At 48.6% G+C, this 15,552-nt stretch overlaps 1 protein-coding gene across 2 annotated transcripts in view; it reads left to right on the top strand.

The window, feature by feature from the left end:
• TEKT3 (tektin 3) overlaps positions 1 to 15,552 on the top strand; it is an 84,285-nt gene that overhangs the window by 25,407 nt on the left and 43,326 nt on the right. Inside the window, exon 1 of one of the 2 annotated variants that reach the window (XM_069798902.1) lies at positions 6,704 to 6,887. The exons of the other annotated variant lie outside the window; for it this stretch is intronic. The gene's annotated coding sequence lies outside the window, so the exon portion shown is untranslated. Of the gene's footprint in view, positions 1 to 6,703; positions 6,888 to 15,552 lie in introns of those variants that run through there. 2 annotated transcript variants of the gene reach the window in all.

The following is a 15,552-nucleotide window of genomic DNA, read 5'->3' on the forward strand; positions in this document are numbered from 1 at the left end:
AGGTAAGGACCAGGCTTTCCACCTACACCTGACTGATTTAGAAACAGGGAGGTGTGTGTAATGTGAGCAGGTAAATCCCACCTGAAGCAGCTTGCCTCCCTCCTCTGTGCTCCTGGCTCAGCTGAGCTTGGGGAGTGGTAACCATGGGCTGCTGTGTCCTCCAGGGACAATCTGGTGAACAGGGCTATGGATGTGACAAGTGTTTATTGGCCTCTACTTCTTCATGTGTGAAATGGTTCATAAAGCATCTAAGGAATAAGATTTAGCATCACTTTGTGGATCGAGCTTTCCACATCTGTAAACCAAATAGCCTTGCTCTTTAACAGGACCACGTCCTGCCTCTGCTGACCTCCATAGCAGGCACTTCTTGTCCTTGCCTGTTTTGAGGGCAACTGAGTCACTCCACCTCCTCTCCTGCTGTGTCCACTACGCAGGGGGGACTCTCAAACTGGAAGTATGGATATCTTAAGCAGAAGCCTGATTGCAGGATGGTTGCTCCATCTTTCTGTTCTTCCTTCCCTTCTTGCCTGCTGTTCAGAGCTCGCTACCCACCAGTTTTAAATATGTTGTAGCATGGAAGTTCATCCCTTTGACAGCAACAGCCCTTCAGGGGAGCCTTTATCAGCAGGACTTTCATACCATCTTAACCAAGCTGTTTGTGCTAAGCAAGATTGCATTTTACTACTTTGACTATCTAGTCATAGTTAACCATTGCATTAAGCAAAGTTAGTAAAAAGTAAAATATTTGAGATTTAAAAACTCTGCTTCTGTGCTATATAACTCTTAAAGGACTAATGACATCTAAGTGAAAACAAGCTGGTTTTATGAAAAGCCTTGTATCTAAAAATACTAATACCGATGATCTCATTTTCCAAGATCTATTTGAATGCCTCTTCCTTTTCTGCATGATTTTTTTCCTTTGGGTTTTCTGCTTTGAAGTTTCCCTTGGACAGCCATCTTCCCAGGTAGGCTCAGTCTAATCCCTCTAGCCATTTCTACCAACCTTGTGACTTTGAGGTTCAAGATTTGAGTGATTAAGGGGATTAGGGCAGAAAGCTGAGACTGGAAAGATCTTCAGTGTGGTCTCGTCCTGCTGCGTGCTATCTTGGCCATTGGTCAGTGCTGCAGAAATGAGAACTGTTGATTTCCTCCCCGCCTTTTTTCTTTCCTATTTTGCTTGTTGGTGTAATACTGACCTTCCACAGCTCCTCCTTGGTCAGTGCAATCACATCCTGTGCTCAAGTATAGAAATAAAGGCACAAAGGCTAGAAAGGATGGACATTATCTGTATTTCTTGCATGGGTTATTTGAATCTTGATGCAGAGTAGCTACCTGGTCTGGCACTGCTGTCTCTTAGTGCTGCCTGGCCCTCCATGGCCATAGCAAAACCATCACTGATACCAGCCATGGTCTTTGGCTCCAAAGAGCATCCTTGGTGTCATCAAAGGCATCCTTCTTTCTAACCCTTGCCAGAGAGTGAAGAAGCCAGGAAGTAACCAGCTGTGCTCTCACAGTGTCTGTTTTTTGGGTTCCAGAGTACGTGCTGCCCTCGGCCAACATGGGTCTGCCCGGCCACCTCATCCAGTGCCACCGCCCACGGCCTGCCTATATCACTTATACGGCCCCTGTGGTCAAGATGCTTGTTGAGCAAGATGAACAGAGAAAGGCTGCGTGCAACTGCCCAGCGGAGACAGAGCCAAACGGAGAGCCTCAAGAAGCTGGTTTTGAGGAGGAAACCCGAGTGCTGTCAAAGCTGAGCAGAGGTAGCAACACCCCTGGGACTGAGAAGGACTCAGTAGGAACGTCCACAGCTGAGACCAGTTTGCCATCACCTAGTGTTTGCAATAGGGTTATTTTTGCAAGAAAACCTCCCTTGCGTGTGCTACCATGTAGCTCCTTGGCGTGTTGCAGCAAGAAGAAATGATCTGTCTCCAGCTAGAAATGAAGAAAAGAAAAAGATGCTCTCAAGTGTTTTCCAGAGTGCATTAAACTACACATGAAAATGGCATTTAACTTTGACTCTTTTCCTAAAAGCCCCCTTTGAATGAAAGCAGACAAGCACAAAAGGTGGTAGTATTGCATTTTGTTCTCGTCTGCTCTCACATCTGGACAAAACCATAACCTCTTCCTGGTGAACTTGCTTCACACGCATTGCTAGCTGTTTGCTGCTTTCCTTCTTGAAAATGCCCCACAAAGGGTGCAGTGCAGAGGCACGGTATGGAGATGCAGATGCCTGCACGCCCACGCAGTCCAGCACACACACAGGGCCCAGTTTTCTGTTCTCCTGTGTCTTGTGACCCTGCTGGCACTGGTGCTGAGTGCCAGCAGCAGTTGCAGGGATTTGGCTGAGGGGAATGGCCTCTGGGGACTCTGTGCATCTGCATCCACTTGAGATGTTGGGTGACTGGAGGAAAAGTGCAATGGGAATCAGTGTCCCCTCTCCTTGAAGCTGTATTTTGCTGAAGGAGCATGGACTGGAAGGGAGAGGAGTTTATAATGAGCATTTGCTTGTACTCTTATCCCTTTTCCCTGGCCTGCTTGTCTTTAGGGTGTGAGGTCTGTTCAAGTTGCATTTACTGGACTTTATGTATCTATGCACGTGACACTTTCATGCACACAGGTCAATTAAAAGCAATGTAACAGCAAAGCTAATCAGTCACTGGTAGATGAGCTGCTACTCCTTTTACAGATGAGCAGAGATGCTAAGGTCAAAGTTGCTTGGGGATGTGATTTTTTGCAAGTCATTAGCCTTTTGCGATACTGGAAAGCGTATACCTAGGGGCTCCAGCTGCTGGTGCATGCCAGCTGAGACCCTAGGTGCTGAGGAATATTGCCAGATTTTTTTTGAAACCACTTGCAAAGGCATCACCTCATTATTCTTTGGCTGACAGAGGTACAATCCAGTTTTCTAGTACCATCTCTATGGCCGCCTTCCTTCATTAAGACCTTCCAACTTGCACAACGGAGCCTGCAGGCGCCTCTGACAGTGTGTCCATCTCTGCCGCAAAAGGTCCATCCTGTGCATTGAGCGAGGCAGGGTTCAAATTGGGCAAAATGCCACGCGGCTATTCGATTAAAGACCATACCAGCCTGCGTACCCGAGAGGTGGCTTCTACAGCAAGAGCACTGGTAAGGAGAGCACCTAAAAGGGAGCAGGAGGCTCTGGAGAGGTGGGATGGAGGCCGCCCAGTTTAGCCACGTGTGCCTGTATCCCTGGAGTGCTCTCCGGCTGGTAGGGCTCTGCTGGGGATGTGACCTCACGTTTCTCTGGAGTTTCTAACTGGCAAATACGGTTGGGAAGTTTTGTCATGAAGACAGTGAAAGACACCCCTTCCTGCAGGGGTGATCCCTTCTAATTTCAGATTGTACTTCTGCAGGGACTGAACTGGTGTCCAACATTTAATGCATTTGAAAGTATTTTCCTTGTGATGGTGAAAGAAAAATTGTCAATTTTTTCCATCAACATTAAATTTGCTTGAGGAAGCCATTTGCCCTGGAAAAGTTTGCTAAAGTTATAAACAACTTATCTAATAATCAGGAGTACTTGCTGTTGTGTCTAGTGCGCTGTTCCCAACTGCTGCTGTCAGCTCATGTGATTTTGGCTGAGATGGGACCGGTGCCACTTGACAGTTGAATGCTTTGGGAAACAGCGTTGGGCCTCTGCAGGAAAAAAAACTGTAAAGAATTAGAAAATGCAACAAAAAAAGAGAAATTGCTGCTTTCTATGGATGTATAAATAAATTTGTTCCCTGCCCTATTTAGAGCCCGGGGTAACTCACACCCCTCATGCCTGCAGGCGCAGATGCAGCACGTCACAAGCCCCGTGTTTAGCAGTGTCACTCGCCTGCCAACCCGCGGCTTTGGTCACAAGCTATGGAACTGGGAAGAAATAAATAAACCTTAGTTTCCAGCTCTTCCCTCTGACTTTTCTGTTTGCTGCGAGGGATCCTGGAAAAGGGACGTGGTGACATCATGTTCTTATCTCCTTGCTGATGCGATGACTACAGAAATAGTTGGGAGACCCAGCTGGGGCTTTCCCGATTGTGTCTGGGGGGACTGTGGGTGCTGTCCCCCTGCACCCCTTTGTCATCCAGCCTCCTGTGTGGGTGGGCTGTGTGGGGCACCAGCTGTAAGGGGGGTTGATGGCTTCTATTTAATAGCATTGATGTATGTCATTAGCACTGGGATGGTGTCACAGGGGAGTACTGAAGCAAGTGGTAGAGGTGTATGATGTGCTGTGAATTACTGTCCAAGCTTCTCAGGTTTACTGGTTTGTTCTGTGATCATGTATTCCCAGCAAAGTGGGGGGTAAGGCACTGATTGCTCTCTAGGTTTGCTGTAGGCCAGCCCTGCCTATGCAGAGGATGCTGAAGCAGGTGTGAATTGTATGTGCTTGCACAGCTTGGGGATGGTGAGAAGGAAAACACCCACCTTCCTTCCTCCGGCTGCACAGAGGCTTTACCAGGGCTAGGATCGTGTTCATACCTCTGTGTTAAACCATTTTCGCTATTACACCTCCTCCCTTGGGGAATGGCCTTCTCGTTCTGCAGGTGAAAGACCAGAGTTATTTATAGGCAGTACTGTGGTGAGAAATGGTATAGGAAAAGGTTGAAATCATCCCTAGAGAGCCTGAAATGGTAGCTGAGGTGACTGAGAAAACATTTTTGTTTTTCTTTTTCATGTTTGTACATGTGCTTGAACGCATTAGAGTTCACTGCGGGAAGGTGTCCCAGGGCACCCCTGCAACCAGCGTCTCTCCAGGTGGGAACCCTGTCCTATGGTCAGGTTGAGGAGTGGCAGAGGTGTCATGGGCTGCTCTTTGCTCTCCTCTTTTCCTCCCTGGATACATTAGCTATTTTTTTGGTCTCAGTTTCTCTATTTCTGCACCGAGGACAGTAATATGTAGTTGGATTAGATTGTGCATATGCATTGGAGTTCAGGCATGTTAGAGCTGCCTTGAAAATGTTCTGCCAGTACAGCTTTCTGTGGCAAAATGGCCACAGGTATAAAAGTTTCAAGGAATTGAATTTTTATCATTAAAAGTAGTTGAAAATGCATTATGTCTTCAGAGAAGGTTGAGGTGCTGCCTCTCCATAATGAATTAAAGTAAAATGGAAACAGGCAAAACCAAGTGTTGTAAAAAGCACTTGTAGGAAAAAAACCCACCCCAACAGAAAAAAAGAAAAAAACCCAGAAACCAAATGTGCTGGCTTTGGTAATTCTTAAAATGAGTGTTTCAGTAACTTCATTTTATGGGAAATTTTGGCTTTTCTGTTGTCACTGAGGAGAAAAGGGACCTCTCCAGAGCTGCAAATTTGCAGTATGGTAATTCTATGTTTCAGCTTGTACTGCCCATTAGCATTAATAATATACTTTGAGGGCTCTGTTCAGCTCCAGCTGAAATCAATTGCTATTATTTTGGAGCCCCAAGGCACAGCAATGCATGGTGTCAGTGAGCCCAGGGTTGCGATGGAGAGGGTCTAGGTGGCATTGGGAATGCCAAGAAGGCTCATTCATCATGTTGGTGAGCTCTGTACTCCAGACATGCGTCTGGCGAGGCTGAAATGGTGTCCTGGGCCCTGCCTGTGGTCTGTAGCCTAGTGCTTCAGAGCTGGGTAGGCAAGAGTTTGCTGCATGGTGCAGGCGCAGGGATCCCTGCCCACGTGCAAGGTGCTAGAGCAGGGCAGCAGCATAACGTTGGATGTGGCACAGGGGAACATTGGGGATCTGAGGATGGGAGATATAGGGTGTCTCTTGGGGGTGCAGTGGAATTGACACCACTGCCTCCCCGCCGCCACCGCTGCCCTGCATCTGTCAACACATGTAGCAGCACCTACTTTGTTATTGTAATATACAACTGGGGGCCCAGAGCTAATTGCAGCTCTAAATGACTTATTATGCTGTGGTTGCTCCTTGTCTGCTGTATTGAAACCAGATGCTCAGGTCATTAAATAGATATAAGCCAGGTGCTGACTGCCTTATTTAAGCAAAATATGAACTGATTTCCTGCAGGAGTGACTGTGGTCATATATATGCCAGCACCCAAGAGTGGGACGAGAAGGCTGGGGAGAATGGTGGCCATTGTGGCTTGGGGACCCCTGGTGAGGCTTTTAGTATTGCTTTGGGACTTGGCTGATGGATTGACTAGATGCAAAGCTGCTGAGCGTTTTGGGGTAGTTACTGTGCTCCAGAGCTGTTCCCTGAGCATGTCACCAATGTGTTGATAGATGTTTAGAAAAGCGTCTCTGGATGAGACACCTGCCCTGCTGAAAGGCACATGGATCTGAAGGCATGGCATAAAGGTGACAAACCCTCAGCAGCATGTGGTGCTGATTCTGGGAGGATGCTGCAGTCTAGTCCCTAGATCGGGTCTGTGGGGTGTCTCTGTGCCTCTAGCCCAGTATTTTAACCTCACAAGCAGAGCTTTTTATTGCAGGATTTGTCACCGAGAACCTTTCATCTCAGAGTGCTTTACCATGATCATGAGCACAGCAGGTAGAAATTAGAGTTGGTCATGAATAGAGCTAAGAGCTGCCTGGCTAACACCAAGGTGTTTCTGAAACGGCATTTCTCAGCAATTTTGTGTCTTCATTCACCACTTGACTCATCTGTCGTTACGCAGCTGCCTGTGCCAGCAGCAGCTCCAGGCAGGGAAGCGCTTGCTGCCGTTACCCTCTGCAAGTGCTCGTGTTTGAGCCCTGGAGGAACTGAGCTGCTGCCAGCAATTACAGTTAGTAGTTCCTGGCTCGTGCCAAACACTGCCAGCAGTGCTCAACCTGTCCTCACCATCCCATGCAAGCAGAGGGGAGATGCTGCAGATGCTGGGGTGATGGAGCTGCCAGTGCCTGCTGCTCTCTGATCATTTGCAGCTCTTCACAAAGCCTGTGGCGAGTGCCACGGGGGTCATGGTCTGCTGTGAACTGTCTTATTCTCACCGAGATGTTGCTTTCCTTCCTTAGTGGCAGCTTGGGGTGGGTTCTGTGGCATTATATGAAATTGAGGGAGAGATTGGAGAGAACTACCTGCTGTTTGGCTGGTAACGCTGAAGCTGGGTAGCTGGAAGCCTCTTGGAGTAGTATTGGACCTCAGATGAGCCTAAGGCAAAGCTGTGACAGCCTGGACTTGGGCTTTGCTGAGTCATTTTTATTGGAATCAAAGAGCAGTGGAAAACCTGCCACTTTTATACAAGAATTCCCCTTCCCCAAGCGCTGCTCTGTCTGTCCTCCCAGGCTACAAAGATGCTTTTTTTTTTTCCTTTCCCCAGCATTTACGCTGGGTGCAGTTGTGCTGCTCTGGGTCTCGGGGAATAGCTCTGTCTCAGTAGGAGCTTGGTATGATGTCAATGTTTCGAGTGGGTGAAGCAGAGGAGGCAAAAATAGACATTTAGACATTTTTCCAGTTATGCCTTTTCAAAAAGGAATATTTATAGGTCGGTGCATAAACACAAGCTCTCTTTGTGAATCCACTGCTAATTGCAACACAGCACATTACCCCCTTGGACCCTCATGCTTTTAGCCTCAGGACTGGTCTAGGCAGCTTTGACCTTCTGGCAGTGGGATTCCCTGTCTCCCCATACCACGACACAGTGCTGGAAGTGTTTTCCAGTCCAGGCATGAAGCACCTGCAAACATCTCGGGGTGCTCAGGGGCTTGGATCCCTTGCAGCAAGCTGTCCTGGCTCATCTCCAGGGTGGGGATGCAGCACACTGGAGTCTGAGCCTCAATTTTGTGATTAACCCTGAAGCACGATGAGGCCTGTGATCAGGGTGGTTTTATCAGGCCACTCACTGCTGGGTGCAGAAAGTGAAATGTAGTGATTTGCACCTTACCTCTATTTCCCCATCTATGGAATTTGGATAATGGCCTTTAACACACGGTTTAAAGTGCTTTGAGACTTTTTCAGGGTGTTTTTTCACAGCAATGCTACCTGAACCACCTCTCAAGGTCTGACCTTGCTTGCAAGGAGTTTTGAGTCTGTTAACGTCATGTGGTCTTAAAGCTTTCTGGCTACTGTTTTCTCCACTGTTTCAGCAGGAATGGGAGGTCAGATGTAGGTGGCAGGTGAGGAGGTTTTCAAAGGCCAGCACTGGCTCTCCAAAAACTGTGTGAACTGTATTTTTCAGGAAGACTGTCCTGCTGCCACTTGGCAAGAAGCGCTGGTTATTTCTGGCAATGCTCTTCATTGCACTCTGCAATCTGAACTGCAGAGATGGTGCCCTGAAGGGCTTCATCGTGTGATGTTCGCCCGAGTGGCTGGGGTTTATATGTGTTTATGGATCTGCTGTGATACTTTGAATAGCAGCATGGTGGAGGGTTAATGCTGAATTCTGTGGGAGTAAAACTCCCAGGTCTTTGTGATATGAAAAAGATGTGTGGGCAGAAGGGTGGGACTGATAATGTCCTAGATGTGAGAATCTCTGCAGGTGGATAGCACTCACTGCCTTGCAGGATCAGTCTTGTAGGATCCAGGGGGATTTAACTTTTGCACCTTAGAGCCTTAAAGGTAGGAAGAATAATCCTGATGAGCAACGGGCTTAAAGCCTGGCATGCTCTGTCATGCTCACCGTAACACGTGGCTCCAAGGCTGTGCCTCCAAAACGTTGCCAGAGATCTTGATCTCACCTCAAACTATTTTTCATTAAACCTTGGTCTGATCTCTGGCCTGCTCTCCAAGCTGCTTAAGTGGAACAATAAACTCCATTCCTATGGCTTGTCTCACGCTGCCCAGCTATGTGCCAGCTCATCAGGTTCCCCACGCGGCGCCTGCAAGCTTGTGGCAAGCTCTGAGGTCGGCACTGCCTTCCTCGCTCGTGCATCCCTGCCCTGCTCAAGCAGCGAGTTCCTCTGCTGCATCAGCAATGGCATTTTGATTCCTCCCCTGCAGATGCAAAGGCAAAGTCCAGAAAGGTTTAGTACACCAGCCCTGTTTGGATTTCCCAAACTGCTCAGGCCTGAGCTCTGCACCAAGCTGTAAGGTCTGGGTGCAGGAAAACTGTCTGGGTGGGTCAGAGATGTTTGCAGTCCGTGGGTACTGAGGGGTAGCTTAGAAATGTGGTTCTACCCCCAAACCCCACCTGTTCCAGTGAAACCAACACTTACAGGGATTTTGCTGTGTTCCTGCTATTATTTGGGTTCAAGGCTCACCTGGATATCATAGCATGGAAGGGGATCATGGGAAAGAGAGCCCAAAGGCTGTAATTTCAGTCTTTCCAGACTGATCATTCTTCTGTTTCTTCTCTCTCCCTGTTCTCCCTATCTCCATCTTTCAGCTGAGCTGCTTGTTAGCACAGCGAGGACAGGAGCAAAGCTTAAAGGCTGGGTGGGATTCCCCTGGCTCAGATGTAAAGGTGGATCCCTGCACCTCATTCTCACAAAACTCCAAGGATAGCCGCCTTTAATCCCTGTCTTCAGTGGGTGGCATCTTCTTTGAGTCCAACCTTAGTGCTGCAGTGGTAATTCTGAGTGTGCAGTTTGGGCTGAACAAGGGATTTTTCCACTTTTCTCATAATGGAAACTTCTTACTAGCTAAACGAAACTGTTAGATGCTTTTTTTAAAGTTTTCTTAATGCACAGTAGATGCTTCCTTAAAGATGTTGCACTTTCTTTTTAGAAATCTGAAAACCACAAACTGATTATGGATTGGTTTTGACCACAGATTTTTAGTTTTTAAATAGATAAATAAAAGATCTCTTCCCAATAAGCCTGGGGAAGGAGTGCTAGACTTTCTCCTAGATCTTTATCTGTTCTGGTATGAGACTCTGCATTATCTGTTTAGGAAGAATAGCATTGAAAATAAGTAATGCCTCCTTTAGAAAATGCAGATCATCTGTTGAGCTGAAGGAGCACAGGCTGTGAGGCTGTTCCAGGACTGCAGTCATTGCTTGGGGTAAAGCTCTTGCTCCAATATTGTTGCACCCCCCCTCCTTTTTTTTTCCTCCCTTCAATTACTGATGATCAGGGTAATGCATGAGCAGGTTCAGCTGAAGATTTGTGGCAAGCCTTGTTTGGAGGCATGTACATGTGGCTGTCCAGGTCAGAGCTGCAGAAGGGGCTGCCTACCCCATGGTCCTTTCCTTTCGCAGCAGCCGTTAAGATCTGCTCTGCTGGGAGCAGGGAAGATGGGTCTGCTGTAGTGGTAAAGCTAGAGATGAACAGACTGATTTGGTACAATGCAGTAGCATCCTCTGAGATGGGGTGTGCTGGTAGGACTGCCACGGACTGAGGAGGTACCAGTTACTTATTCCCCACACAGAAGTGGGGAGCTGCTGCGGGGGACTGGAGCTTAAAACTGCTGATGGGTTTTGGAGCTTAAAACGCCAGCAGTGAGAGGGAGGAGGCCACCAGATCACTTGGTGCTTGCCTACCGAGGTTGGACCAACTGCCCTCATGGGGAACTGCAGTTCCACCTCTCCCCATCTGCCTTGATGCTCTCTGCTTGACTGCACCGACTGTATGCCAGGGACTAGCAAAGGCTGCACATGCAGGAAGAAGATTGGTGGCAGTTATGTTTTAGCCCACGGTCCTCTCCATATATGACAGATTACTCTTTACAGTCATCAGGAGGCAGAATCAGACCTGTTGCTCTCCAAACATAACTCCCTAAATGCTAATGAGATGCTAAAGCTGTGATGGAGGATGGCACAAAAGGAAGCAGCCAGGCTCCTGATTTGCAGTCAGGGTTGACAATTCTTGCAGGACTCCTACTTTGGGGAGGGCTGGTTGTGCCCAGACCTCACATGAGGACCTGTCAGCCTTTTGGTGGGGTCTGTGGAAAGCCAGTCTGCTGCAGCTCTCACAAGATTTTTTTTTTCCCCTTGGTGCTGGCATCCTGGGCTCCCTTGTAGCAGCCTCAGGAGATAGATGGCATTCCAGCCACCCACAGAAATCATGTCAGCTACAGGCAGCCAGAAGACTGGGGACTTTATAAGGCAGTCATGTGCCTGTCTGCCATTGCATCTTACGCTTGGGGCTGCAAAGCAGAAAAGAGCTCATCATATGTTATGTCTGTGCAAGATGCTTTGTCCCTTCATGGTCTTCCCCTAAGGCTGCTCTTTCTTGCTTGTTTGACTATGTTGGACCTCCAAGAGCCTATGAAACGCTTTAAAAAGAGAAAATGTTGCTAATCTTGCTTGCAAAATTCAGCAGAGGTAGCAAGACACCCAGGCCCTTCTTAGAAGTTGCTGCCTGATGGCATGCTGGAGAGTTAAGGGGAATAGATCCTGCTGCTCTCAATTTACAGCCCTGCTCTACAAGCTCAGTAAACTCATCAAAACATGGTAGAAACTGCTGGGGAGCTGCCAGCCCTGCTTATTAAGCAGTCCCTGTGTGCATCAGGATCTCTTTGTATCTCTGTACCAAGGCGGTGAACCGTGTGGGTCTGCACTGCTGCTGGCCGCCATGGGCAGCAGCAACCACAGCTAGCAATCACCTAGACTGAGAATTTCTTCTCTCAGAGGGGTCGTGCCTGAATTTGGGGTTCTTTATAGCATGGTGACAGCCTAGGCAACCCCTGCTCTGATGCTCACCATGTCACTCCTCTCTATTTTCTCTTTAACCATGCATGGATCCCTCAGCACATTTCCTGGAAGATGTTCTAGCAATTAAATTACCATTGATCTCTCTGAGCTGGAAGTGGGCTCTGCTATTAGCTGAGGCCGTTAGCAAGGCCATAGGGAGCTCAGCATGGTGGAGATGAAAATATGCTCAGGGAACAGAAACCCTCTGTGGCTGCCCCAGCCGTTCTGGGCTTCTGGCCAGACTCCTTTGGACAGATTAATGGCAAAGTACAATGACGATAACATGAGCTATCCTTTCCAATGGAGAGCTAATCCACAGCAAGCAGGGCTCTAGACTTGCTGATTCACTCTCTAATGGATAAACAGGGATGCTCTGCCCAGGCTCCAGTGTCTAGACGAAGCAGGGTGTGCAGGGAAAGGTGCTGCTGTGAAAATCTGGGCTGTTTGTGGCTGTGTGTCAGCGCTTCCACTAGAAACTCTCCTCCCTCGAGGATCTTGTAGCGTAACGGCGCAGAAATGATAGGGTGAGCCTTTATAAAACCTAGGTGATGCAGGAGTTAGAGGAGATGCGTTGTAATGGTGACCCTGAAACCAGGTAACAGCAGTTGTGGTGGTTTGCCTGTCTGCACAGTGGTGTGATTGGCAAGTGCTGTTTGTTTGTCAAGTGGGAGCGAGCAGAGGTCGTGTCGCTCCCCAGGGAGTGGAGGTTATTGCTTGCTTTGATTGTTATGGGAAAGGCTTGCAGATTCCAGTGTACAATGCTCTGTTTTGCGTAGGGCTTTGGCCATAGCTTAGCATGGAAAAATGCACCCTGCTTGGTCAGGCTGGTCCAAGTGGACCCCTGAAGAGCATCTAGTCAGCGGGATAGGGAGATTCCGTAGAGAGTTTGGTGCTTGTAGCCATGCAAACTCTGCTTTCTCCATAATGATGCAGTAGGGTGGGTGAAGATTCATGCTTTCCCCTGTCTTTTAAAACTGATTTCCAACTGTGAAAGATGTTTTGTGGTGAAGGCAGGCAGCTGAGGAACCCGAGTCTGTTCCTGCCCCTGCAACAGAGTCAGTTCCTTCATCTGGTGTGAGCATAGCTGGGCTGAGATGACCCTGGGCTTCGTGGAGGTTGGTGGCATTTGCCTGTCCCTGGTGCTAGAGTTTGCTGGGACATGAGCAGACACAGTGGTTTGGTGCCTCCTGGGAAAATGGTCAGGCCCAAACTGAAGGAAGGGCCATCAGTCTGGGGCTCAATGTGAAGCCATGAGGTACCCCAAAGCCTGGGACACGTCCTGGGTGTCATTTCCAACTCCTCATTTCTAGGGCATTCAGAGTGCTATTGGTACAAGAACGTAACAACTAACAAAATGCAATTTTTGATGTAAATATGTGTTTTATGGGGGAAAAGCAAAACAGTTTTAATTAAAGCCAAAGCTCAGTAGGATAGTCCTCACTGCAGATGTCCATTACTCCTCTAGTGACATTGCTGGTGTGGTCATGCTCAGCTTGGTCATGCGGAACAGCTCTAGGTCTCACTTGCCTTTGTGCTGACTTTAACCTTAAACAGCTCCATTTACCAAGCTGGTGAGGACCCATCAACTCCTGATCCAGCCTCCAGCTTTGCTGTCTGCAGGCAGGCTGGCCCAGGGCTAAGCAGGCAGAGCTGGCAGGCAGACATGGCAGCAGTTTCTCCAGCCAGGGGTTGAGAGGTGGGATTTGAAGAAAGTGGAGAGTGAGTCTTCATGCAGAACTGAACTTCGCTCCAAAATTTGGCCAGACCCTTTTCTTCTAGCACTGCAAATGAAGCAGATCAATTATTTTGAAACAGAAGGTAAAAATTACGGCTCCCTGGCTTTGTTCCAGCCTCTCAGCTTGCACTGGAGCTAATGTGCTCTGTGCTATGGTCTCCCTCTGGGATAAAAGCATCCTGCTATAGAGCCTGGAGCAAGGGGGTTGTGCTGATGTATTTGCTTTGGTGTCAAACCCCCTTGGGCCTGACCCTGCAGCCTGGCTCACACTAAGGCTGAGCTCCCCCAGACCCAAGGGTTGGGCTGGGGTCTGCTTGGTTGGTTCACATAGAGAACTTGAGATGTCCCAGGCTGGGGACATCAAGGTTGCTGCACGTTAATGCTGTTGAGATGTTGGCTATACAGTCAGTAAACCCCAGCCATAGCCTTGTGAAACTGAGAAAAGACCAGAGGTGGGTGGAGGAAGAACCAGAGCCTGTGGTTAAGGATAGGACAGAATAGGGAAAAACTGTGTTTAACCCTTCCTTGACTGCATTTGCCTTGTGAAAGCATCTTGGTTGCTTCCTGGTCTTAGGCTGGCATAAATTAACCTTGTTAAAGAAGGCAAAGAGATAATGAGGGCTGAGGGGTATCTAATAAAAGATGAAAGAGCAGGGACAAACCATATTGTCCGCAAGGGAAATCCCTCCATTTCTTGAAGCTGCCAGCGTCTCTTGGGGCTCAGAGCAGGAGCAGGTGAGGGCTGGGCAGGAGGGTGAGCTCCTGCACTTGGAGGTCAGCTTTTCAGAGCCTGAGATTTGCAAATGCAAGGAATTGGAGGAGGCACTTGCACCATTGGGCTTTCATGGTTTCACATACTGGAATGATCTGGGTAGTGACCCATGTGGCGGAGGTTGGTGTGGGGCTAAACCCCAGGTCAGCTTGGTGGTCAGCCTCTGCCTGTGCACCTGGGATTAACAGGGGGCCAGGCAATAAGTGGAATTTAAGACGTTTATATTTAATTTTTAATTATCTTTTATTACTTCCCCTGCCCAAAGAAACTAATTTTATTTAATGTGTCTCAAAGGTCAGGATGTGCAGGCTGTGCCATCGAACAGACACCTGGCAGGAGCTATGCAGTTTCCTTTTGGTGCTCCAAGATGCACTAAGTTAATGCATATGGGAAGCGCTCATTTCTGACAGTCACAGCAGCTCTTGGTGCCTCTTCTATCTGTTTATCTGCCAGCATTTACACTGCATTTGTAGCTGTGGGGATTTTTTCCCAAGGTGTGGAAAGAAGCCCATGTCCTGCAGGGTGCAGCTGCCCCAGTGGCAGGATGGGGCTCCCGGACTGCTGGATCCGGCCTTGCTGAGATGGGTGCTGTGAAGTGGGGGCTGTCACACCTCTCTCTGCCTGCTCTTTCCTTCGGCCAATGCTGCTCAACAGTGCAATGCAGGTGTGAGGGTTGGGACGTGAGGAGCATCTGGGGATGAGACCTTATATCACTTCAGAGCAATACCTGTAAAAGTTTGTGATACGTAAAGCTGGTATGAAATTCATTGCAACAGCTCAGCTACTCCTATAAGCCTCGGTTTCTCCCACATGTGCCCCTATTGCTACAGGCAGGAGTACAGCAATGGGCTCTCCAGGACAGCCCCTAACACCATGCTATGGTCCCTCTCCTGCCTGGACGTGTCCCTGAGTTCTTTTCTCTCCTGCAGTTTCCTGCTGCTCTCCCAGCGGGTCTTTCACTCTCTCTTTTGTTTTCATACAGATCCCTCCATCCCACTGCCCTGAGGCTTGTCCAAGCCTGTGCTCATGCTCCCACAGCTCTGCAGGTGCTGGTGGCAGTCCTGGGAGCAACTCAGTGACAGTTCTGAGTGCTAAGATGCTCCTTGTGCTGTGCTCCCCGGGCACTGCACTCCAGGACAGGGACTGGAGTTACAGAGGAAGAGATTTTTCCCAACTACTGTATTTCCCGACAACTCAGTTTCTCTTCCTGCAGTAGGACAGGCTGAGACTGGTACAAGTTTTCTGATGAAGAAGCAGAGCCAAGAAGCAGAGAGGGAGCCCTGCCTGGGAGGGACAGTCCCAGAGTGAACTTCTGCCCCCGATCCCACCTCCTGCAGGGAGGAGAAACCTTTCTTCAAAGTTATGTCAGAAGAGGGACATGCTGAGGAGAAGTTTCACTTCTTCAAACAGCCGGGTTTTGGACAATCTCCAAATGACTTCTGGTGATGAATAAGCACTTTTTGCCCTAGAAAACTCTTCCTCCCCCTCCCTGTAGCAGCGCAGTCCTTCAAGACTAAAGGCTGCATTGCC

Source organism: Haliaeetus albicilla, chromosome 12 (assembly GCF_947461875.1).
Source record: "Haliaeetus albicilla chromosome 12, bHalAlb1.1, whole genome shotgun sequence".
Classification (NCBI taxonomy): domain Eukaryota; kingdom Metazoa; phylum Chordata; class Aves; order Accipitriformes; family Accipitridae; genus Haliaeetus; species Haliaeetus albicilla.